Genomic DNA, 23,974 nt, shown 5'->3' with positions numbered 1-23,974 from the left:
AGTGAACCCATGCAAGAGCCTGGTTGCTAGTTCCTCTGGTAGTGGATCCATGCAAGAGCCTGGTTGCTAGTTCCTCTGGTAGTGGACCCATGCAAGAGCCTGGTCACTAGTTCCTCTGGTAGTGGACCATGCAAGAGCCTGGTCACTAGTTCCTCTGGTAGTGGACCCATGCAAGAGCCTGGTCACTAGTTTCTCGGGTAGTGGACCATGCAAGAGCCTGGTCACTAGTTCCTCTGGTAGTGGACCCATGCAAGAGCCTGGTCACTAGTTCCTCGGGTAGTGGACCATGCAAGAGCCTGGTCGCTAGTTCCTCTGGTAGTTGACCATGCAAGAGCCTGGTCGCTAGTTTCTCTGGCAGTGGACCCATGCAAGAGCCTGGTCGCTAGTTCCTCTGGTAGTGGACCCATGCAAGAGCCTGGTCGCTAGTTCCTCTGGTAGTGGACCCATGCAAGAGCTTGGTCACTAGTTCCTCTGGTAGTGAACCCATGCAAGAGCCTGGTCACTAGTTCCTCTGGTAGTGAACCCATGCAAGAGCCTGGTCGCTAGTTCCTCTGGTAGTTGACCATGCAAGAGCCTGGTCGCTAGTTTCTCTGGCAGTGGACCCATGCAAGAGCCTGGTCGCTAGTTCCTCTGGTAGTGGACCCATGCAAGAGCCTGGTCGCTAGTTCCTCTGGTAGTTGACCATGCAAGAGCCTGGTCGCTAGTTTCTCTGGCAGTGGACCCATGCAAGAGCCTGGTCGCTAGTTCCTCTGGTAGTGGACCCATGCAAAAGCCTGGTCGCTAGTTCCTCTGGTAGTGGACCCATGCAAGAGCTTGGTCACTAATTCCTCTGGTAGTGAACCCATGCAAGAGCCTGGTCGCTAGTTCCTCTGGTAGTGGACCCATGCAAGAGCCTGGTCACAAGTTCCTCTGCTAGTGAACCCATGCAAGAGCCTGGTCGCTAGTTCCTCTGGTAGTGGACCCATGCAAGAGCCTGGTCACTAGTTCCTCTGGTAGTGAACCCATGCAAGAGCCTGGTCGCTAGTTCCTCTGGTAGTGGACCCATGCAAGAGCCTGGTCACTAGTTCCTCTGGTAGTGAACCCATGCAAGAGCCTGGTCGCTAGTTCCTCTGGTAGTGAACCCATGCAAGAGCCTGGTCACTAGTTCCTCTGGTAGTGAACCCATGCAAGAGCCTGGTCACTAGTTCCTCTGGTAGTGAACCCATGCAAGAGCCTAGTCGCTAGTTCCTCTGGTAGTGAACCCATGCAAGAGCCTGGTCGCTAGTTCCTCTGGTAGTGGACCATGCAAGAGCCTGGTCGCTAGTTCCTCTGGTAGTGGACCATGCAAGAGCCTGGTCGCTAATTTCTCTGGTAGTGGACCCATGCAAGAGCCTGGTCGCTAGTTTCTCTGGTAGTGGACCCATGCAAGAGCCTGGTCGCTAGTTCCTCTGGTAGTGGACCATGCAAGAGCCTGGTCGCTAATTTCTCTGGTAGTGGACCCATGCAAGAGCCTGGTCGCTAGTTCCTCTGGTAGTGGACCCATGCAAGAGCCTGGTCGCTAGTTCCTCTGGTAGTGGACCCATGCAAGAGCCTGGTCGCTAGTTCCTCTGGTAGTGGACCATGCAAGAGCCTGGTCGCTATCCTCTGGTAGTGGAATGAGAACCTGGTCGCTAGTCGCTGCAAGAGCCTGGTCGCTTTCCTCTGACCCATGCAAGAGCCTGGTCGCTAGTTCCTCTGGTAGTGGACCCATGCAAGAGCCTGGTCGCTAGTTCCTCTGGTAGTGAAGCCTGGTCGCCCTGGTATACAAGAGCCTGGTCGCTAGTTCCTCTGGTAGTGAACCCATGCAAGAGCCTGGTCGCTAGTTCCTCTTGTAGTGGACCCATGCAAGAGCCTGGTCGCTAGTTCCTCTGGTAGTGAACCCATGCAAGAGCCTGGTCGCTAGTTCCTCTGGTAGTGAACCCATGCAAGAGCCTGGTCGCTAGTTTCTCGGGTAGTGAACCATGCAAGAGCCTGGTCACTAGTTCCTCTGGTAGTGAACCCATGCAAGAGCTTGGTCACTAGTTCCTCTGGTAGTGGACCCATGCAAGAGCTTGGTCACTAGTTCCTCTGGTAGTGGACCCATGTAAGAGCCTGGTCGCCAGTTCCTCTGGTAGTGGACCCATGCAAGAGCCTGGTCGCTAGTTTCTCGGGTAGTGGACCATGCAAGAGCCTGGTCACTAGTTCCTCTGGTAGTGGACCCATGTAAGAGCCTGGTCGCTAGTTCCTCTGGTAGTGGACCATGCAAGAGCTTGGTCACTAGTTCCTCTGGTAGTGGACCCATGCAAGAGCCTGGTCGCTAGTTTCTCGGGTAGTGGACCATGCAAGAGCCTGGTCACTAGTTCCTCTGGTAGTGGACCCATGCAAGAGCCTGGTCGCTAGTTTCTCGGGTAGTGGACCATGCAAGAGCCTGGTCACTAGTTCCTCTGGTAGTGGACCCATGCAAGAGCCTGGTCTCTAATTTCTCTGGTAGTGGACCCATGCAAGAGCCTGGTCGCTAGTTCGTCTGTTACAGCGCTGTGGGGCTCCCATGAGTGCAGTGACAGATTCAAGCAAAAACTGGACAGGCGTCCGGTTCAAGACCACGGAATTTCTTAAAAAAAAAAATTAGAGAGATATCTCCTAGATAAACCCCGAAAGGAAATTTTTGTGGTGAAAGTTGTCACCCAGAGATGGTCATTTTTAACTTTGTTTAGGAAATGAATATACTGCTTGAAGTTATGAGTGTCTGCCGCCACAAGTCCAGTACTTGTGATTAACCTTTCCGGTCTTAAACTCCATCTTATGTTATGCTTCTTTTTTCTTGATTTTTTGAGGGGGGGGGGGGGAGAGAGAGGACAGGTAAGCCAGGGAAAGGCCTCGATTAAATAACCAAATGAGCGGATCAGCATATGACGAAGATGAAGAATTAGACATGTGTGCAACATCTGAGGATCTTTATTTGTAGACGTTTCGCCATCCAGTGTTTTCATCACTACAAGACAATATGCGAAGACTAGTCTACTTTAATATAAATGATAAAAATATATCTTTAATGTGAAGACTAGTCTTCACATTATGTCCTTGTGTTGATAAAGACACTGGATGGCGAAACGTCTACAAATAAAGATACCCAGATGTTGAACATGTGAGTATTTCTTCACCTTGTCGGTAGTGTATACCGTTCACGTACATGTGACGAACACCAGCGTCAGTAGATAATTTTTTCATTTCTCCTCACTAACATAATCCAGCATCACCCATCACTACTTGGAGTGTACGAACCTACACTGCTACAGTACTCACACATGTGATATTTAATAATAATACTGACTGAGACAGCTTGTGTATCTCTTATCGAAGAAATAGTATATTTGATCATGTATATATACACATATATATATATATATATATATATATATATATATATATATATATATATATATATATATATATATATATATATATATATATATATATGTATTGTGTCTTATGCCCAAGAATGTAGATATACAGCATATCCATGTTAAATTAAATAGCTTAGCCTCGGCAATTATTGATTCCATAAATTTTCCCACTATGGAGATAAGGCTTATTGGTCTATAGTTCGAAGCTAAGGACCTGTCACCTGCCTCGTAAATAGGTGTTTCATTTGTCATTTTCCACTTGTCAGGTACTATGCCAGTTTGTAGTGATATATTGAAAAAATTAGCCAAAGGTATGCTAAGTTTTTCTTTACGTTCCTTTAAAACCCTTGCAAACAGTTCATCAGGACCTGGGGATTTGTTAGGTTTTAATTTCTCTACTTGTCTGAGGACCATGTCACTAGTTACCCTAATCGTGCATAGTTTATTATCGTCCTGTTCTACATAATTTATTATTTCTGGAATTTCGCGAATCATGTTATGAAAATTGCCAACTTAGGCGCTGAGTGGGAGAAAAACAACTTGACAAGATATGTGCATCTAGGATTGTATCTACATACTATATACTAATGATTATAACTGTGACGTTAGCTTTTAATGGGATGGAACGGTAAGCCAGCTTAAGGCCTCGGTCAGATGACCAAAGCTTCAGCGGTGGGTTATCATATGACTATGACCCGCCTCAGGAAACAATTATCCTGTTTCCTGACAACTCTTACCTAATCTAGCACTATATTGTCAACATTGGTCGTCCAGTCCATCCTCCTACTTAATCAAAGTGTGTGTGGAGAGCAACGACATAATGGACAACAATATGTCCCGCGCAATCAGATTTTTCACTTGATTTTTGTGTGTTGGTTAACTAGAGGGTATTAACCCACCTTGTGGAGAAAGTTTCTTTAAAGAAGGAGTATCGGCCCCCTTTCAGTCCCCTTCAGCCTTTTCAGCCCTGAGGTGTCCAGCCCTCTCAGAAAGGGCAATGGCGTCTTCTGCGATACTTTAATTGGAAGCATATGACAAGAGTGTGTCATGATCATGCCACGTCTTTGCTAGAGACCAATGTTGCAAATAGTGTAGTTTAATGAGAGACAATCGATCTCTTACCTTAGCAGGACAATTAAGGAAAATCCTGCTCCCACTTTGTTGCCTCGTTAAAGATGTACATTGACGTCTGTGCCCAGATAGCGGGAATGGAGTATTCTGCATTGCTTCATGGTGGAAGTTTGGCAAGCAGGGGAAATATGCTTTGTCGGCACTTCTTTTGTGTGTCGGGAAGCAGGGCGTAGGGCGCTGTGGCGTCTTCAGATTACTTTAAACCCAGCCAGGGGAAACATTAACGCCGGGATAACGAACGAAGAACACTGATCCTCGCGTTTTTGTACATAAAGAATCTCAACGGACACACAACAATTACAGAGAAGTGTAATCAGCTTCCTGTAATTGTATCACTGTGAAATGAACAAATCTTGTGGAACATAGTTTACCAGTGTGTGTATTCCTAGACTGTGGAAGACGTGGACATGCAATGACACTTCACCTTCTATCAAGTCATCAATACCTGTCGAAGATGGTGTATCCAACACCATGCTCACGCTACAAGAGCAAGGTAGGTTTTGAACCAACTTGTTATACAGGGGACTGCGCAGTTCAGTGTGTCTGACTGAGTGCCTGTGTCCGACTGAGTGCCTCTGTCTGACTGAGTGTGTGTGTCTGACTGAGTGCCAGTGTCCGACTGAGTGCCTGTGTCTGACTGAGTGCCTGTGTCTGACTGAGTGCCTTTGTCTGACTGAGTGCCTGTGTCAGACTGGGTGCCTGTGTCCGACTGAGTGCCAGTGTCCGACTGATTGTTTGTCTCTGATTGAGTGTCTGTGTCTGACTGAGTCCCTGTGTCTGACTGAGTGCCTGTGTCTGAGTGTCAGTGTCCGACTGAGTGTCTGTGTACGACTGAGTGCCTGTGTCTGACTGAGTCCCTGTGTCTGACTGAGTGCCTGTGTCTGACTGAGTGTCAGTGTCCAACTGTGTGTCTGTGTCAGACTGAATGCCTGTGTCTGACTGAGTGTCTGTGTCCGACTGAGTGTCTGTGTCCGACTTAGTGCCTGTGTTCGACTGGGTGCCTGAGTCCGACTGAATGCTTGTGTCTGACTGAGTGCCTGTGCCTGACTGAGTGCCTGTGTCCCACTGAGTGCCTGTGTCCGACTGATTGCTTGTGTCTGACTGAGTGCTTGTGTCTGGCTGAGTGTCTGTGTCTGACTTAGTGCTGTGTCTGACTGAGTGCCTGTGTCTGACTGAGCGCCTGTGTCTGACTGAGTGCCTGTGTCTGAGTGCCTGTGTCTGACTGAGTGCCTGTGTCTGACTAAGAGCCTGTGTCTGACTGAGTGCCCCTGTCTGACTGAGTGCCTGTGTCTGACTGAGTGCCTGTGTCTGCCTGAGTGCCTGTGTCTGACTGAGTGTCTGAATCTGACTGAATGCCTGTGTCTGACTGAGTGCCTGTGTCTGACTGAGTGCCTGTGTCTGACTGAGTGCCTGTGTCTGACTGAGTGCTTGTGCCTGGCTGAGTGCCTGCGTCTGACTGAGTACCTGTGTCTGACTGAGTGCCTGTGTCTGACTGAGTGCCTGTGTCTGACTGATTGCCTGTGTCTGGCTGAGTGCCTGTGTCTGCCTGAGTGACTGTGTTTGACTGAGTGCCTGTGTCTGAGTGTCTGTGTCTGACTCAGTGCCTGTGTCTGACTGAGTGTCTGTGTCTGACTGAGTATCTGTGTCTGACTGAGTGACTGTGTCCGAATGTCTGTGTCTGAGTGTCTGAATCTGACTGAGTGACTGTGTCCGAATGTCTGTGTCTGAGTGTCTGAATCTGACTGATTGTCTGTATCTGAGTGTCTATATCTGACTGAGTGTCTGTGTGCGACTGAGTGTCTGTGTGCGACTGAGTGTGTGTTTGACTCAGTGTCTGCGTCTGATTGACTGTCTGTGTCCGAGTGTCTGTTTCTGACTGAATGTTTGTGTCTGACTGAGTGTCTGTGTCTGACTGAGTGTCTGTGTCCGAGTGTCTGTGTCTGACTGAGTGTCTGTGTTCGAGTGTCTGTGTCTGACTGAGTGTCTGTGTCCGAGTGTCTGTGTGCGACTGAGTGTCTGTGTCTGATTGAGTGTCTGTACTCACCTGGTTGAGGTTACAGGGGTCGAGTCCGAGCTCCTGGCTCCGCCTCTTCACTGGTCGCTACTAGGTCACTCTCCCTGAACCATGAGCTTTATCATACCTCTGCTTAAAGCTATGTATGGATGCTGCCTCCACTGCAGCGCTTCCCAAACTATTCCACTTCCTGACTACTCTGTGGCTGAAGAAATACTTCCTAACATCCCTGTGATTCATCTGTGTCTTCAACTTCCAACTGTGTCCCCTTGTTGCTGTGTCCGAGTGTCTGTGTTTGATGAAATGTCTGTGTCTGACGTGTCTGTATCCCAGTGAGTGTCTGTGTCTGACTGAGTGTCTGTGTCTGACTGTGTGTCTGTGTCCGAGTGAGTGTCTGTGTCCTGCTGAGTGTTTGTGTTTGACTGAGTGTCTGTGTCAGAGTATCTGTGTCTGAGTGTCTATATCTGACTGTCTGTGTCCGACTGAGTGTCTATGTCTGAGTGTCTGTATATGAGTGTGTTTGTCTGACTGAGTGCCTCTGTCTGACTGAGTGTCTCTGTCTGAGTGTCTGTGTCTGACTGAGTGCCTGTGTCTGGTTGAGTGCTTGTGTCTGGCTGAGTGTCTGTGTCTTGGTGAGTATCTGTGTCTGGCTGAGTGTCTGTGTCTGAGTTCCTGTGTCTGATTGAGTGTCTGTGTCTGGCTGAGTGTCTGTGTCCGAATATCTGTGTCTGGCTGAGTGTCTGTGTCTGACTGAGTTCCTGTGTCTGATTGAGTGTCTGTGTTTGGCTGAGTGTCTGTGTCCGAATATCTGTGTCTGGCTGAGTGTCTGTGTCTGGCTGAGCGTTTGTGTCTGAGTGTCTGTGTCTGATTGTCTGTGTCCGAGTGCCTGTGTCTGACTGAGTGCCAATGTGTGACTGAATGTTTGTGTCTGACTGAGTGCCTGTGTTCGACTGAGTGTCTGTGTGTGATTGACTGTCTGTGTCCGAGTGTCTGTGTCTGACTGAATGTCTGTGCCTGTCTCAGTGTCTGGGTGTGATTTGAGTCTCTGTGTCCGAGCGCCTGTGTCTGGCTGAGTGTCTGTGTCTGACTGAGTGTCTGTGTCTGACTGAGTGTCTGTGTCTGATTGAGTGTATGTGTCTGGCTGAGTGTTTGATCATCATCTGTGTGTCTCCCAAACTGCCAGAAGTACTTGTAACCAAGCCTAAGCCTGGCCACTACAACATCAGTCAGTCTGTTCACATTGCAAGTTGCTCCATAAACATACTTATCTATGTTCATGTTATCATAGTGGGTTATAGATCTACTCAGGCTTCTAATTGCATTCCTATAACAATCATTTTCATTATTTACTTCTCTCCTAATATTATTCCTAATGCTTGACACAGATATACCAAAGTTATATTCTACTTCTCTTTCAGGGTACTCTTCTTCGCTAACATATCAACTTTATCATGAAGGAGTAATCCAATGTGTGATGGGATTCATACAAATTGTACATTAATTAATTTTTCCCGAATTTCTGAGTATCTGTACCTGTCTTCTCCAATGAGCATGTTGTTGGAGTCATTATATGAGCCAAGAGCCTTCAATGATGACATAGAATCAGTAATGATGATAGAGTCAAGCTCAGTGTCATAACTTAACTTTAGCGCCATTAGGATCGCAAATAATTCAGTTTGCAGTGTAGACGCCCAGTTGCTAATTCTTATGCCTAACTCAACAAAATTTATTCTCGTTCTTAACTAGGGAGGTGGCAACAAGAACAGATGCAGCCCTGCCAGAAGACTCCTTTTTAAATCCATCAGTGTATATTGCTAGGTGAGAAATTTCTTCTTGAGCAGTTGTTTTAACAAGTGATTTAAGGAAAGGATTACTAGCAATGAGCTTCTTGGGAGAGACTTGCAGGTATGTGATATTAAATGAAGACATCTTCCATGGAGGGGTGAAATGCTCTTGTTGTCTACAGTGATACAGTTCATGCAGGTTATAAAACTTAATGCGATTGCACGCTTTCACAATCCATTTAGATCTGTGTGTATTTACTTCGAGACATTTAGTAAGATTCATTGTGAACATCAAAATGGTATACAATACCGACAGGTTGATGATGGGTGATGGGTGATGGACTGATTACATCGTCTTCACATCTCTACTGTTCCTGCCTACTTTCTGTATTCGACTGAAGAAGCCTACTGTGTAGGCGAAACGTTTCGGAATAAAGTTGTCTAACTGTTGCATATGTGTCTTACCTAACAAGATTCATTGTGACAGTGTCTGGTTCATTTCTTAACATTCTAATACCGAGTACAGTGTTAATCTCAACAATCCTATCACTGATACTAGAAATACCAAGCTCCTTCCTCATTTTAAGACCCATTGTTTGGTCTGTCGGACTGTCTGTGTCTGACTGAGCGTCTGTGTCCAAGTGTCTGTGTCTTACTGAGTGCCTGTGGCTGACTCAGTGTCTGTGTCTGTGTGTCTGTGGCTGAGTGCCTGTGTCTGACTAAGTGTCTGTGTCTGACTGAGTGTCTGTGTCTGACTGAGTGTCTGTGTCTGACTGAATGTCTGTGTCTGACTGTCTGTGTCTAAGTGTCTGTTTCAGAGTGTCTGTGTTTGACTGAGTGTCAGTGTTTGAGTGCCTGTGTTTGACTGAGTGCCTGTGTCTGAGTGTCTGTGTCTGACTGAGTGTCTGTCTCCGAGTGTCTGTGCCTGAGTGTCTGTGTCTGAGTGTCTGTGTCTGAGTGCCTGTGTCTGTCTGAATGTCTGTGTCTGACTAAGTGCCTGTGTCTGACTGAGTGTCTGTGTCTGACTAAGTGCCTGTGTCTGACTGAGTGCCTGTGTCTGACTAAGTGCCTGTGTCTGACTGAGTGCCTGTGTCTGACTAAGTGCCTGTGTCTGACTAAGTGCCTGTGTCTGACTAAGTGCCTGTGTCTGACTAAGTGCCTGTGTCTGACTAAGTGCCTGTGTCTGACTAAGTGCCTGTGTCTGACTAAGTGCCTGTGTCTGACTAAGTGCCTGTGTCTGACTAAGTGCCTGTGTCTGACTAAGTGCCTGTGTCTGACTAAGTGCCTGTGTCTGACTAAGTGCCTGTGTTTGACTAAGTGCCTGTGTCTGACTAAGTGCCTGTGTCTGACTAAGTGCCTGTGTCTGACTAAGTGCCTGTGTCTGACTAAGTGCCTGTGTCTGACTAAGTGCCTGTGTCTGACTGAGTGTCTGTGTCTGACTAAGTGCCTGTGTCTGACTAAGTGCCTGTGTCTGACTAAGTGCCTGTGTCTGACTAAGTGCCTGTGTCTGACTAAGTGCCTGTGTCTGACTAAGTGTCTGTGTCTGACTAAGTGCCTGTGTCTGACTGAGTGTCTGTGTCTGACTAAGTGCCTGTGTCTGACTGAGTGCCTGTGTCTGACTAAGTGCCTGTGTCTGACTAAGTGCCTGTGTCTGACTGAGTGTCTGTGTCTGACTAAGTGCCTGTGTCTGACTGAGTGTCTGTGTCTGACTAAGTGCCTGTGTCTGACTGAGTGTCTGTGTCTGACTAAGTGCCTGTGTCTGACTAAGTGCCTGTGTCTGACTAAGTGCCTGTGTCTGACTGAGTGCCTGTGTCTGACTAAGTGCCTGTGTCTGACTAAGTGCCTGTGTCTGACTGAGTGTCTGTGTCTGACTAAGTGCCTGTGTCTGACTAAGTGCCTGTGTCTGACTAAGTGCCTGTGTCTGACTGAGTGCCTGTGTCTGACTAAGTGCCTGTGTCTGACTAAGTGTCTGTGTCTGACTAAGTGCCTGTGTCTGACTAAGTGTCTGTGTCTGACTAAGTGCCTGTGTCTGACTGAGTGCCTGTGTCTGACTAAGTGCCTGTGTCTGACTGAGTGCCTGTGTCTGACTAAGTGCCTGTGTCTGACTAAGTGCCTGTGTCTAACTGAGTGTCTGTGTCTGACTAAGTGCCTGTGTCTGACTGAGTGTCTGTGTCTGACTAAGTGCCTGTGTCTGACTGAGTGTCTGTGTCTGACTAAGTGCCTGTGTCTGACTGAGTGTCTGTGTCTGACTAAGTGCCTGTGTCTGACTAAGTGCCTGTGTCTGACTAAGTGCCTGTGTCTGACTGAGTGCCTGTGTCTGACTAAGTGCCTGTGTCTGACTAAGTGCCTGTGTCTGACTGAGTGTCTGTGTCTGACTAAGTGCCTGTGTCTGACTGAGTGTCTGTGTCTGACTAAGTGCCTGTGTCTGACTGAGTGTCTGTGTCTGACTAAGTGCCTGTGTCTGACTAAGTGCCTGTGTCTGACTAAGTGCCTGTGTCTGACTAAGTGCCTGTGTCTGACTAAGTGCCTGTGTCTGACTAAGTGCCTGTGTCTGACAAAGTGCCTGTGTCTGACTGAGTGTCTGTGTCTGACTAAGTGCCTGTGTCTGACTGAGTGTCTGTGTCTGACTAAGTGCCTGTGTCTGACTAAGTGCCTGTGTCTGACTAAGTGCCTGTGTCTGACTGAGTGCCTGTGTCTGACTAAGTGCCTGTGTCTGACTAAGTGCCTGTGTCTGACTAAGTGCCTGTGTCTGACTAAGTGCCTGTGTCTGACTAAGTGCCTGTGTCTGACTAAGTGCCTGTGTCTGACTAAGTGCCTGTGCCTGACTAAGTGCCTGTGTCTGACTAAGTGTCTGTGTCTGACTAAGTGCCTGTGTCTGACTGAGTGTCTGTGTCTGACTAAGTGCCTGTGTCTGACTAAGTGCCTGTGTCTGACTAAGTGCCTGTGTCTGACTGAGTGCCTGTGTCTGACTAAGTGCCTGTGTCTGACTAAGTGCCTGTGTCTGACTAAGTGCCTGTGTCTGACTAAGTGCCTGTGTCTGACTAAGTGCCTGTGTCTGACTAAGTGCCTGTGTCTGACTAAGTGCCTGTGTCTGACTAAGTGCCTGTGTCTGACTGAGTGCCTGTGTCTGACTAAGTGCCTGTGTCTGACTAAGTGCCTGGGTCTGACTGAGTGCCTGTGTCTGACTAAGTGCCTGTGTCTGACTAAGTGCCTGTGTCTGACTGAGTGCCTGTGTCTGACTGAGTGCCTGTGTCTGACTGAGTGCCTGTGTCTGACTAAGTGCCTGTGTCTGACTAAGTGTCTGTGTCTGACTAAGTGCCTGTGTCTGACTAAGTGCCTGTGTCTGACTGAGTGCCTGTGTCTGACTAAGTGCCTGTGTCTGACTGAGTGCCTGTGTCTGACTAAGTGCCTGTGTCTGACTAAGTGCCTGTGTCTGACTGAGTGCCTGTGTCTGACTAAGTGCCTGTGTCTGACTAAGTGCCTGTGTCTGACTGAGTGCCTGTGTCTGACTAAGTGCCTGTGTCTGACTAAGTGCCTGTGTCTGACTGAGTGCCTGTGTCTGACTAAGTGCCTGTGTCTGACTAAGTGCCTGTGTCTGACTGAGTGCCTGTGTCTGACTAAGTGCCTGTGTCTGAGTGTCATCTTGCATAACAACTTACTCTTGCAACATGCAGAGGTGCTCGCCACTGGAATAACGTATGTCATCAATCAAAGTCTTCATCTATCAATCGTCATCCATCAAAGTTATCATCAATCATTGTCGTCATCCATAAAGGTCATCATCCATCAAGGTCATCATCCATCAAGGTCTTCATCTATCAGGGTCATTCAAAGACAGGTAATGAATGGCCTGTGAGGTCTGGTCGTAATGGGAATTTGGAGCAAACAAAACTCAACAGAATGTAATGTATATTTGCCTTCACCAGATGATATATACAAGTATGTACATTATGTACAATATGTACAGACAGAATAATAAGTGATAGATGGCAAAGTAGAAGCCAGAGAGAGTGCACCGTACTCAACCAACAGGTAGGCAAGTCTGCCAAAACCTTCCCGCAAGTGAACCACGTTGCTTCAGCTTTGGCGGGTTTGCCTGTGAATGGTCAATGAACCAAGGTACTGATTTAACGACGGAAACCCTAACGATCATTAAACCCTTAGCACCCGGTTCGCTGGTTGGGAGGCAGCCTATATGGGAGTGTGACATACTCCGAATAAATTGTAACATACTCTTTGTATGCCACAAAAGTCTTCATCCATCAAGGTCTCCATCCATCAAGGTCTTCATCCATCAAGGTCTTCATCCACCAAGGTCTTCATCCATCAAGGTCTCCATCAATCAGGGTCTTCATTCATCAAGGTCTTCGTCCATCAAGGTCTCCATCCATCAAGGTTTTCATCAATCAAGGTTTCCATCCATCAGGGTCTTTATCTATCAAGGTCTTCGTCCATCAAGGAATTCATCCATCAAGGCTTCCATCCATTAAGGTTTTCTTCCGCCAATGTCTTCATCCATCAAGATCTTCATCCATCAAGATCTTCATCCATCAAGATCTTCATCTATCAAGGTCTTCATCCATCAAAGTCTTCATTCATCAAGATCTCCACCCATCCAGGTTTTCATCCATCAAGATCTTCATCCATCAAGGTCTTCATCCATCAAGGTCTTCATTCATCAAGATCTTCATCCAGCAGGATCTTCAACCATCAAGGTTTTCATCCATCAAAATCTTCATCCATCAAAATCTTCAACCATCAAGGTCTTCATCCGTCAAAGTCTCCATCCACCAACTTCTTCATCCATCAAGGTCTCCATCCATTAAGGTCTTCATCCGCCAATGTCTTCATTCATCAAGGTTTCTATCCATCAAGGTTTTCATCCATCAAGGTATCCATCCATCAAGGTATCTATCCATCAAGGTCTCCATCATTCAAAGTCTTCATCCATGAAGGTCTCCAATCATCAAGGTGTCCGACCATCAAGGTCTCCATGTATCAAGGTATCCATCCATCAAGGTTTCTATCCATCAAGGTCTCCATCCATCAAAGTCTACATCCATCAAGGTCTCCATCCATCAAGGCCTCCATCCATCAAGGTCTTCATCCATGAAGGTCTCCATCCATCAAGGTTTTCATCCATCAAGGTCTTCATCCATCAAGGTCTCCAACCATTAAGGTCTCCATCCATCAAGGCATCCATCCATCAAGGTTTCCATCCATCAAGGACTCCATCCATCAAAGTTTTCATCCATCAAGGTCTCCATCCATCAAGGTCTCCATTCATCAAGGTCTCCATCCATCAAGGTCTCCATCCATCAAGGTCTTCATTCATCAAGGTCTCCATCCATCAAGGTTTTCATCCATAAAGGTCTTCATCCATCATGGTCTCGAACCATTAAGGTCTCCATCCATCAAGGCATCCATCCATCAAGGTCTCCATCCATTAAGGTCTCCATCCATCAAGGTCTCCATCTATCAAAGTCTTCATCCATAAAGGACTCCATTCATCAAGGTCTCCATTCATCAAGGTCTCCATCCATCAAGGTCTTAATCCATCAAGGTATCCATCCATCAAGGTCCCCATTCATCAAAATTTTTATCCATCAAGGTCTCCATCCATCAAGATCTTCATTCATCAAGGTCTTCATTCATCAAGGACTCCATCCATCAAGGTCTCCATCCATCAAGATATATATCCATCAATGTCTCCAACCATCAAGGTCTCCATCCCTCAGGGTATCCATCCATCAAGGTCTTCATCCATCAAGGTCTCCATCCATCAAGATCTTCATTCATCAAGGTCTCCATCCATCAAGGTCTTCATCTATCAAGGTCTCCATCCCTCAAGGTCTTCATCCATTAAGGTCTTCATTCATCAAGGTCTCCATCCATCAAGATCTTCATCCATCAATGTCTTCATTCATCAAGGTCTCCATCCATCAGGGTCTCCATCCATCAAGGTCTTCATCCATCAAGGTCTCCATCCCTCAAGGCCTCCATCCATCAAGGTCTTCATTCATCAAGGTCTCCATACATCAAGGTCTCCATCCATCAAGGTCTTTATCCATCAAGGTCTCCATCCATCTAGGTCTTCATCCATCAAGGTCTCCATCCATCTAGGTCTTCATTCATCAAGGTTTCCACCCATGAAGGACTCCATCCATCAAGGTCTTCATCCATCAAGGTGTCCATCCATCAAGGTCTTCATCCATCAAGGTTTCCATCCATCAAGGTCTTCATCCATTAAAGTCTCCATCCATCAAGGTCTCCATCCATCAAAGTCTCAATCCATCAAGGCCTTCATCCATCAAAGTCTCCATCCATCAAGGTCTTCATCCATCAAGGTGTCCATCCATCAAGGTCTTCATCCATCAAGGTCTCCATCCATTAAGGTCTTCATCCATCAAAGACTCCATCAATCAAGGTCTCCATCCATCAAGGTCTCCATCCATCGAGGTCTCCATCCATCAAGGTCTCCATCCATCAAGGTCTCCATCCATAAAGGCATTCATCCATCATGGTCTCCAACCATCAAGGTCTCCATTCATCAAGGTCTCCATCCATCAAGGTCTTCATCCATCAAGGTCTCCATCCATCAAGATCTTCATTCATCAAGGTCTCCATCCATCAAGGTCTCCATCCATCAAGGTCTTCATCCATCAAAGTCTTCATCAATCAAGGTCTCCATCCACCAAGGTCTCCATCCTTCGAGGTCTCCATCCATCAAGGTCTCCATCCATCAAGGTCTCCGTCCATAAAGGTATTCATCCATCATGGTCTCCAACCATCAAGGTCTCCATTCATCAAGGTCTCCATTCATCAAGGTCTTCATCCATCGAGGTCTCCATCCATTAAGATCTTCATTCATCAAGGTCTCCATCCATCAAGGTCTCCATCCATCAAGGTATCCATCCATCAAGGTCCCCATTCATCAAATTTTTTATCCATCAAGGTCTCCATCCATCAAGGTTTCTATCCATCAAGGTCTTCATTCATCAAGGTCTCCATCCATCAAGGTCTCCATCCATCAAGATATATATCCATCAATGTCTCCAATCATCAAGGTCTCCATCCATCAGGGTATCCATCCATCAAGGTCTTCATCCATCAAGGTTTCCATCCATCAAGATCTTCATTCATCAAGGTCTCCATCCATCAAGGTCTTCATCTATCAAGGTCTCCATCCCTCAAGGTCTTCATCCATCAAGGTCTTCATTCATCAAGGTCTCCATCTATCAAGATCTTCATCCATCAATGTCTTCATTCATCAAGGTCTCCATCCATCAGGGTCTCCATCCATCAAGGTCTTTATCCATCAAGGTCTCCATCCATCAAGGTCTCCATCCATCTAGGTCTTCATCCATCAAAGTCTCTATCCATCTAGGTCTTCATTCATCAAGGTTTCCATCCATCAAGGACTCCATCCATCAAGGAATTCATCCATCAAGGTGTCCATCCATCAAGGTCTTCATCCATCAAGGTTTCCATCAATCAAGGTCTTCATTCATCAAAGTCTCCATCCATCAAGGTCTCCATCCATCAAGGTCTCCATCCATCAAAGTCTCAATCCATCAAGGCCTTCATCCATCAAAGTCTCCATCCATCAAGGTCTTCATCCATCAAGGTCTCCATCCATCAAGATCTTCATTAATCAAGGTCTCCATCCATCAAGGTCTCCATCCATCAAGGTCTTCATCCATCAAAGTCTCCATCAATCAAGGTCTCCATCCATCAAGGTCTCCATCCATCGAGGTCTCCATCCATCAAGGTCTCCATCCATCAAGGTCTCCATCCATCAAGGTCTTCATCCATCAAGGTGTCCATCCATCAAGGTCTTCATCCATCAAGGTTTCCATCCATCAAGGTCTTCATCCATCAAAGTCTCCATCCATCGATGTCTCCATCCATCAAGGTCTCCATCCATCAAGGTCTCCAACCATCAAGGTCTCCATCCATCAAAGTCTCAATCCATCAAGGCCTTCATCCACCAAAGTCTCCATCCATCAAGGTCTTCATCCATCAAGGTGTCCATCCATCAAGGTCTTCATCCATCAAGGTCTTCATCCATCAAGGTCTTCATCCATCAAAGTCTCCATCAATCAAGGTCTCCATCCATCAAGGTCTTCATCCATCGAGGTCTCCATCCATCAAGGTCTCCATCCATCAAGGTCTCCATCCATAAAGGTATTCATCCATCATGGTCTCCAACCATCAAGGTCTCCATTCATCAAGGTCTCCATCCATCAAGGTCTTCATCCATCAAGGTCTCCATCCATCAAGATCTTCATTCATCAAGGTCTCCATCCCTCAAGGTCTTCATCCATCAAGGTCTTCATTCATCAAGGTCTCCATCCATCAAGGTCTTCATCCATCATTGTCTTCATTCATCAAGGTCTCCATCCATCAAGGTCTCCATCCATCAAGGTCTTTATCCATCATGGTCTCCATCCCTCAAGGTCTTCATCCATCAAGGTCTCCATCCATCGTAGTCTCCATCCGGCGATGTGTTCATCCATCAAGGTCTTCATCCATCAAGGTCTCCATCCATCTAGGTCTTCATCCATCAAGGTCTCCATCCATCAAGATCTTCATTCATCAAGGTCTCCATCCCTCAAGGTCTTCATCCATCAAGGTCTTCATTCACCAAGGTCTCCATCCATCAAGGTCTTCATCCATCAATGTCTTCATTCATCAAGGTCTCCATCCATCAAGGTCTTTATCCATCATGGTCTCCATCCCTCAAGGTCTTCATCCATCAAGGTCTCCATCCATCGTAGTCTCCATCCGGCGATGTGTTCATCCATCAAGGTCTCCATCCTTCGAGGTCTCCATCCATCAAGGTCTCCATCCATCAAGGTCTCCGTCCATAAAGGTATTCATCCATCATGGTCTCCAACCATCAAGGTCTCCATTCATCAAGGTCTCCATTCATCAAGGTCTTCATCCATCGAGGTCTCCATCCATTAAGATCTTCATTCATCAAGGTCTCCATCCATCAAGGTCTCCATCCATCAAGGTATCCATCCATCAAGGTCCCCATTCATCAAATTTTTTATCCATCAAGGTCTCCATCCATCAAGGTTTCTATCCATCAAGGTCTTCATTCATCAAGGTCTCCATCCATCAAGGTCTCCATCCATCAAGATATATATCCATCAATGTCTCCAATCATCAAGGTCTCCATCCATCAGGGTATCCATCCATCAAGGTCTTCATCCATCAAGGTTTCCATCCATCAAGATCTTCATTCATCAAGGTCTCCATCCATCAAGGTCTTCATCTATCAAGGTCTCCATCCCTCAAGGTCTTCATCCATCAAGGTCTTCATTCATCAAGGTCTCCATCTATCAAGATCTTCATCCATCAATGTCTTCATTCATCAAGGTCTCCATCCATCAGGGTCTCCATCCATCAAGGTCTTTATCCATCAAGGTCTCCATCCATCAAGGTCTCCATCCATCTAGGTCTTCATCCATCAAAGTCTCTATCCATCTAGGTCTTCATTCATCAAGGTTTCCATCCATCAAGGACTCCATCCATCAAGGAATTCATCCATCAAGGTGTCCATCCATCAAGGTCTTCATCCATCAAGGTTTCCATCAATCAAGGTCTTCATTCATCAAAGTCTCCATCCATCAAGGTCTCCATCCATCAAGGTCTCCATCCATCAAAGTCTCAATCCATCAAGGCCTTCATCCATCAAAGTCTCCATCCATCAAGGTCTTCATCCATCAAGGTCTCCATCCATCAAGATCTTCATTAATCAAGGTCTCCATCCATCAAGGTCTCCATCCATCAAGGTCTTCATCCATCAAAGTCTCCATCAATCAAGGTCTCCATCCATCAAGGTCTCCATCCATCGAGGTCTCCATCCATCAAGGTCTCCATCCATCAAGGTCTCCATCCATCAAGGTCTTCATCCATCAAGGTGTCCATCCATCAAGGTCTTCATCCATCAAGGTTTCCATCCATCAAGGTCTTCATCCATCAAAGTCTCCATCCATCAAGGTCTCCATCCATCAAGGTCTCCATCCATCAAGGTCTCCAACCATCAAGGTCTCCATCCATCAAAGTCTCAATCCATCAAGGCCTTCATCCATCAAAGTCTCCATCCATCAAGGTCTTCATCCATCAAGGTGTCCATCCATCAAGGTCTTCATCCATCAAGGTCTCCATCCATCAAGGTCTTCATCCATCAAAGTCTCCATCAATCAAGGTCTCCATCCATCAAGGTCTCCATCCATCGAGGTCTCCATCCATCAAGGTCTCCATCCATCAAGGTCTCCATCCATAAACGTATTCATCCATCATGGTCTCCAACCATCAAGGTCTCCATTCATCAAGGTCTCCATCCATCAAGGTCTTCATCCATCAAGGTCTCCATCCATCAAGATCTTCATTCATCAAGGTCTCCATCCCTCAAGGTCTTCATCCATCAAGGTCTTCATTCATCAAGGTCTCCATCCATCAAGGTCTTCATCCATCAATGTCTTCATTCATCAAGGTCTCCATCCATCAAGGTCTCCATCCATCAAGGTCTTTATCCATCATGGTCTCCATCCCTCAAGGTCTTCATCCATCAAGGTCTCCATCCATCGTAGTCTCCATCCGGCGATGTGTTCATCCATCAAGGTCTTCATCCATCAAGGTCTCCATCCATCTAGGTCTTCATCCATCAAGGTCTCCATCCATCAAGATCTTCTTTCATCAAGGTCTCCATCCCTCAAGGTCTTCATCCATCAATGTCTTCATTCATCAAGGTCTCCATCCATCAAGGTCTCCATCCATCAATGTCTTCATTCATCAAGGTCTCCATCCATCAAGGTCTTTATCCATCATGGTCTCCATCCCTCAAGGTCTTCATCCATCAAGGTCTCCATCCATCGTAGTCTCCATCCGGCGATGTGTTCATCCATCAAGGTCTTCATCCATCAATGTCTTCATCCATCAAGGTCTTCATCCATCAAGGTTTTCATACATCAAGGTCTTCATCCATCAAGGTCTCCATCCATCAAGGTCTTCATCCATCAAGGTCTTCATCCATCAAGGTTTTCATCCATCAAGGTCTTCATTCATCAAGGTCTCCATCCATCAAGGTCTTCATCTATCAAGGTCTTCATCCATCAAGGTGTCCATCCATCGTAGTCTCCATCCGGCGATGTGTTCATCCATCAAGGTCTCCATCCATCAAGGTCTTCATCCATCAAGGTCTCCATCCATCAAGGTCTTCATCCATCAAGGTCTCCATCCGGCGATGTGTTCATCCATCAAGGTCTTCATCCATCAATGTCTTCATCCATCAAGGTCTTCATCCATCAAGGTTTTCATCCATCAAGGTCTTCATCCATCAAGGTCTCCATCCATCAAGGTCTTCATCCATCAAGGTTTTCATCCATCAAGGTTTTCATCCATCAAGGTCTTCATTCATCAAGGTCTCCATCCATCAAGGTCTTCATCAATCAAGGTCTTCATCCATCAAGGTATCCATCCATCGTAGTCTCCATCCGGCGATGTGTTCATCCATCAAAGTCTTCATCCATCAACAAGTATAGTTACCCTAGCCTCAGTAACCAATCTCTATAAGAAAGATAAACTTCCATCCTTTAAGAAGTTAAATAAATTTGCAGGAGAATACTTGGAACGATCTATTTGATATAACACTGAGGATAAGTGGCGAGAGCGGCGTGCAAATATACACAGTGGCTAAGACCCCGGAGAAAATGACCACTAGTTTGGAACTGCAAACTCGCCGATCATATCTTTCGCGGCGAGCATAAGAGCCTCTCCCAGGCAGGTAATGGAAGGGTGGAGAGGCCTGAAATTTCACGCCTCGCCCCGCCATGAAGAACACTGACCAGGGATCTTCCTCTTATCGATTGACCACGGGCGCCACACCGGTGGTGCCTGCACGCACGCGCACGCACACATACACACACACACACACACACACACACACACACACACATACACACACACACACACACACACACACACACACACACACACACACACACACACACACACACACACACACACACACACACACACACACACACACACACACAAACACACACACACAAACTCACGTACACGCTTTGACGACTGGTAATTAACATACAAAACAGGCATAATGTCTATCGACAAGTGTCTTTAACAAGTGGTAACACGCACACTGGCCCTAACAGCACAAGCAACATAACTCCTGCAGCAGAATGCAGGCGCGTGAGAGACACTTGCGTGGGTGATGGAGGCATACGATAAATACGTGGGTGATAGGCGCGAAGGTGATGGGTGCGTGGGAGATTAGCGCATACGATAAGTGGGACATGGAGACTTATGATAAATGCATATGTGATGTGTGCTTGGATGGCGAGGAATAGGTCTGTGGGAGATAGAGACATAGGATAGATGCAGTGCAAGATAGATGGAAACAGAAGATAGAGGCGAGATAGAAGGAAACAGAAGATAGAGGCGAGATAGAAGGAAACAGAAGATAGAGGCGAGATAGAAGGAAACAGAAGATAGAGGCGAGATAGAAGGAAACAGAAGATAGAGGCGAGATAGAAGGAAACAGAAGATAGGTGCGAGGGAGATGGAAGCAGAGGATAGTTGCGAGATAGAAGGAAGCAGTGGATATGTGCGAGGGAGATGGAGGGATAGGATAGGTGTGTGGGATACGGAGGCAGTATTCATGGATAAGCGCTAAACTCATAGGAGTCACACAGCGCTTGAGGAGTGAGAGATAATCAGATTTCATGGAAGAGGAGGAAGGTTGTCTTCAGGTGTGTGTGTGTGTGTGTGTGTGTGTGTGTGTGTACTCACCTAGTTGTACTCACCTAGTTGAGGTGAGTACAACTAGGTGAGTACACACCTGGGGGTCGAGTCCAAGCTCCTGGCCCCGCCTCTTCACTGGTCGCTACTAGGTCACTCTCGCTGTACCGTGAGCTTTATCATACCTCTGCTTAAAGCTATGTATGGATCCTGCCTCCTGTACCGTGAGCTTTATCATACCTCTGCTTAAAGCTATGTATGGATCCTGCCTCCACTACTTCGTTTCCCAAACTATTCCACTTCCTGACTACTCTGTGGCTGAAGAAATACTTCCTAACATCCCTGTGATTCATCTGTGTCTTCAGCTTCCAACTGTGTCCCCTTGTTACTGTGTCCAATCTCTGGAACATCCTGTCTTTGTCCACCTTGTCAATTCCTCTCAGTATTTTGTATGTCGTATTTTGTATGTGCGTGTGCTTGTGTGTGTGTGTACTCACCTAGTTGAGGTTGCGGGGGTCGAGTCCGAGCTCCTGGCCCCGTGTGTGTGTATGTGTGTGTGTGTGTGTGTGTGTGTGTGTGTGTGTGTGTGTGTGTGTGTGTGTGTGTGTGTGTGTGTGTGTGTGTGTGTGTGTGTGTGTACTCACCTAGTTGAGGTTGCGGGGGTCGAGTCCGAGCTCCTGGCCCCGTGTGTGTGTATGTGTGTGTGTGTGTGTGTGTGTGTGTGTGTGTGTGTGTGTGTGTGTGTGTGTGTGTGTGTGTATGTGTGTGTGTGTGAGTGCGTGTATGTGTGTGTGTGTGTGTGTGTACTCACCAATTTGTGGTTGTAGGGGTCCGGTCATAGTTCGTGGCTCCACCTCTTCACTGATTGCTACTAGGTCCTCTCTCTCCCTGCTCCATGAGCTTTATCAAACCTTGTGGTAAAACTTATCGCACCAAATTATAGTTCAATAAACTTGTAGAACAAGCAAAGTAACTTTGTATCAGTAATGAGGATACTTAGCTTTGTTGCTGTCTCTGCCCAATCGCAGCCTCCGACGACAGACACCTTCGACGTACGGCAGTTGTTCCCACCATGTGGCTGAAGAGGAAAGATATGATGAATATAATCACCCCTAAGGGGTGTTGCGTCAGTATTTCATTGAATAACTGAATACTGACGAGGCCTTATACTCACCTGTGTTGGGCTAAAAAGCCAGCCTGTTACTGGGTTTATAGTAATCTACCTAGATCGTACATTAGTTCTCAACTTCAGAGTCAATTGAACTACAATACATCAAAGCTCAAGATTTGTCTATTGTTCACCGTAATGTCACTAAAGAAGCTGCGCACACTTGTAATAGGTTTATTGTTATTATGGAGATTGTCTTTGAGGTACAGTAATGCGCGATTCACTTTCTTTGTCTGCTCTTATAGCATGAAGTATGAGTTTGTGGTGCACCATTACATATTGCAATCTGACTCATGGCGCCTCCTTTGCCTTGGTGTGCCCTCGGCATCTCCCCTGACACAAAAGAAGTATTGATCAAGCATATTTCCTTCGCTTGCCGAACTTCCACCATGAGGCACTGCAGAATGCTTGATTCTTGCTCTCTGGGCATAGATGTCTATGTACACTATCTTTAACATGGTAATAAAGTGGGTGCAGGATTTTCTTTAAGTGTCCTGCTAGGGTAAGAGATCGGTTTTCTCTTGTTTCTCTTATTAATCCACATTATGGTTGCAGCACTGGTCAGCCATGATATGACTTACTGGCGTGCCCGGGTATGAACACGTGTTCCAAATTAAAGTGTTGACCAAGAAGCTAGAAGCTATCAGCCCCTCTGGAGGGCTGAGTCTCTCAGAGGGTTTGAAGCAGCTGATACCGCCCCCTCCTGGAGAAATTTTCTCCACACTGGGGGGCTGCGGAGGTTCACTGCAGGTGAACTATTCATCACTTAACATTAATTTGATTTTCTCACTCGCCACCACTGCTGCTTGTCTTTTTTGGACAGCTTTAGTCTGTGGGGTTTCTGGAGAATAACTGATTTTGTTTTCAACACTGTTATTCTAATGGCACTAATTTATTTATTGTCTGCTTATTCACTACACCTTTGCTCAAAACATCAACTGTCCTGAAAATTCCATTTACATCAGGATATATGGTCACAATCTTTCAGAGGCCATTGGGACCTCGGACCATCATTGTCAATAATCACTATGTCACCAGGTGGAACCCAGCTTGTCACAGGCGCCCACTCTGACACCTCATCATGTACCATGATTCATTGTTACCTCCCTGTCACATATTCTGATTCATTGCAATGCCTTTCCTGTTATGTATGTCTGATCCTCTAGCTTTTGCATTAACCTCTTCTGATGAACTGTGTCGAAGGCCTTCTTGCAGTCCAAGAAAATGCAGTCTATCCATCCCTCTCTGTCTTGTCTTACTTCCATCACCTTGTCACAAAACTCCAGTAGATTTGTGACACATGATTTTCCTTCCCTGAAACCATGCTGGTTGTCGTTTATATGCTTGTTTCTTTGCAGGTGCTCCACCACTTTCCTCCTGATGATCTTCTCCATGACTTTGCATACTATACACATTAGTGACACAGGTCTGTAGTTTAATGCCTTGTGTCTGTCTCGTTTTTAAAAAACTGGGACTACATTTGTCATCTTCCATACCTCAGGTAATTGCCCAGTATCAGTTACCTGAGGTATGGAAGATTTTTGTTAGTGGCATACACAGCATCTCTGCTCCCTCTCTAAGCATCCACGGAGAGATGTTGCCTGGTCCCACCTCCTTTGAGGTATCAAGTTCACATATCAGCTTCTTCACCTCCTCTTCGGTTATGTGTACCTCATCCAGCACTTGTTGGTGTACTTTCCTG

Source organism: Cherax quadricarinatus, chromosome 25 (assembly GCF_038502225.1).
Source record: "Cherax quadricarinatus isolate ZL_2023a chromosome 25, ASM3850222v1, whole genome shotgun sequence".
Lineage (NCBI taxonomy): Eukaryota > Metazoa > Arthropoda > Malacostraca > Decapoda > Parastacidae > Cherax > Cherax quadricarinatus.
The sequence above is the reverse complement of the archived record's forward strand: the minus strand, read 5'-3'. Positions refer to the sequence as shown.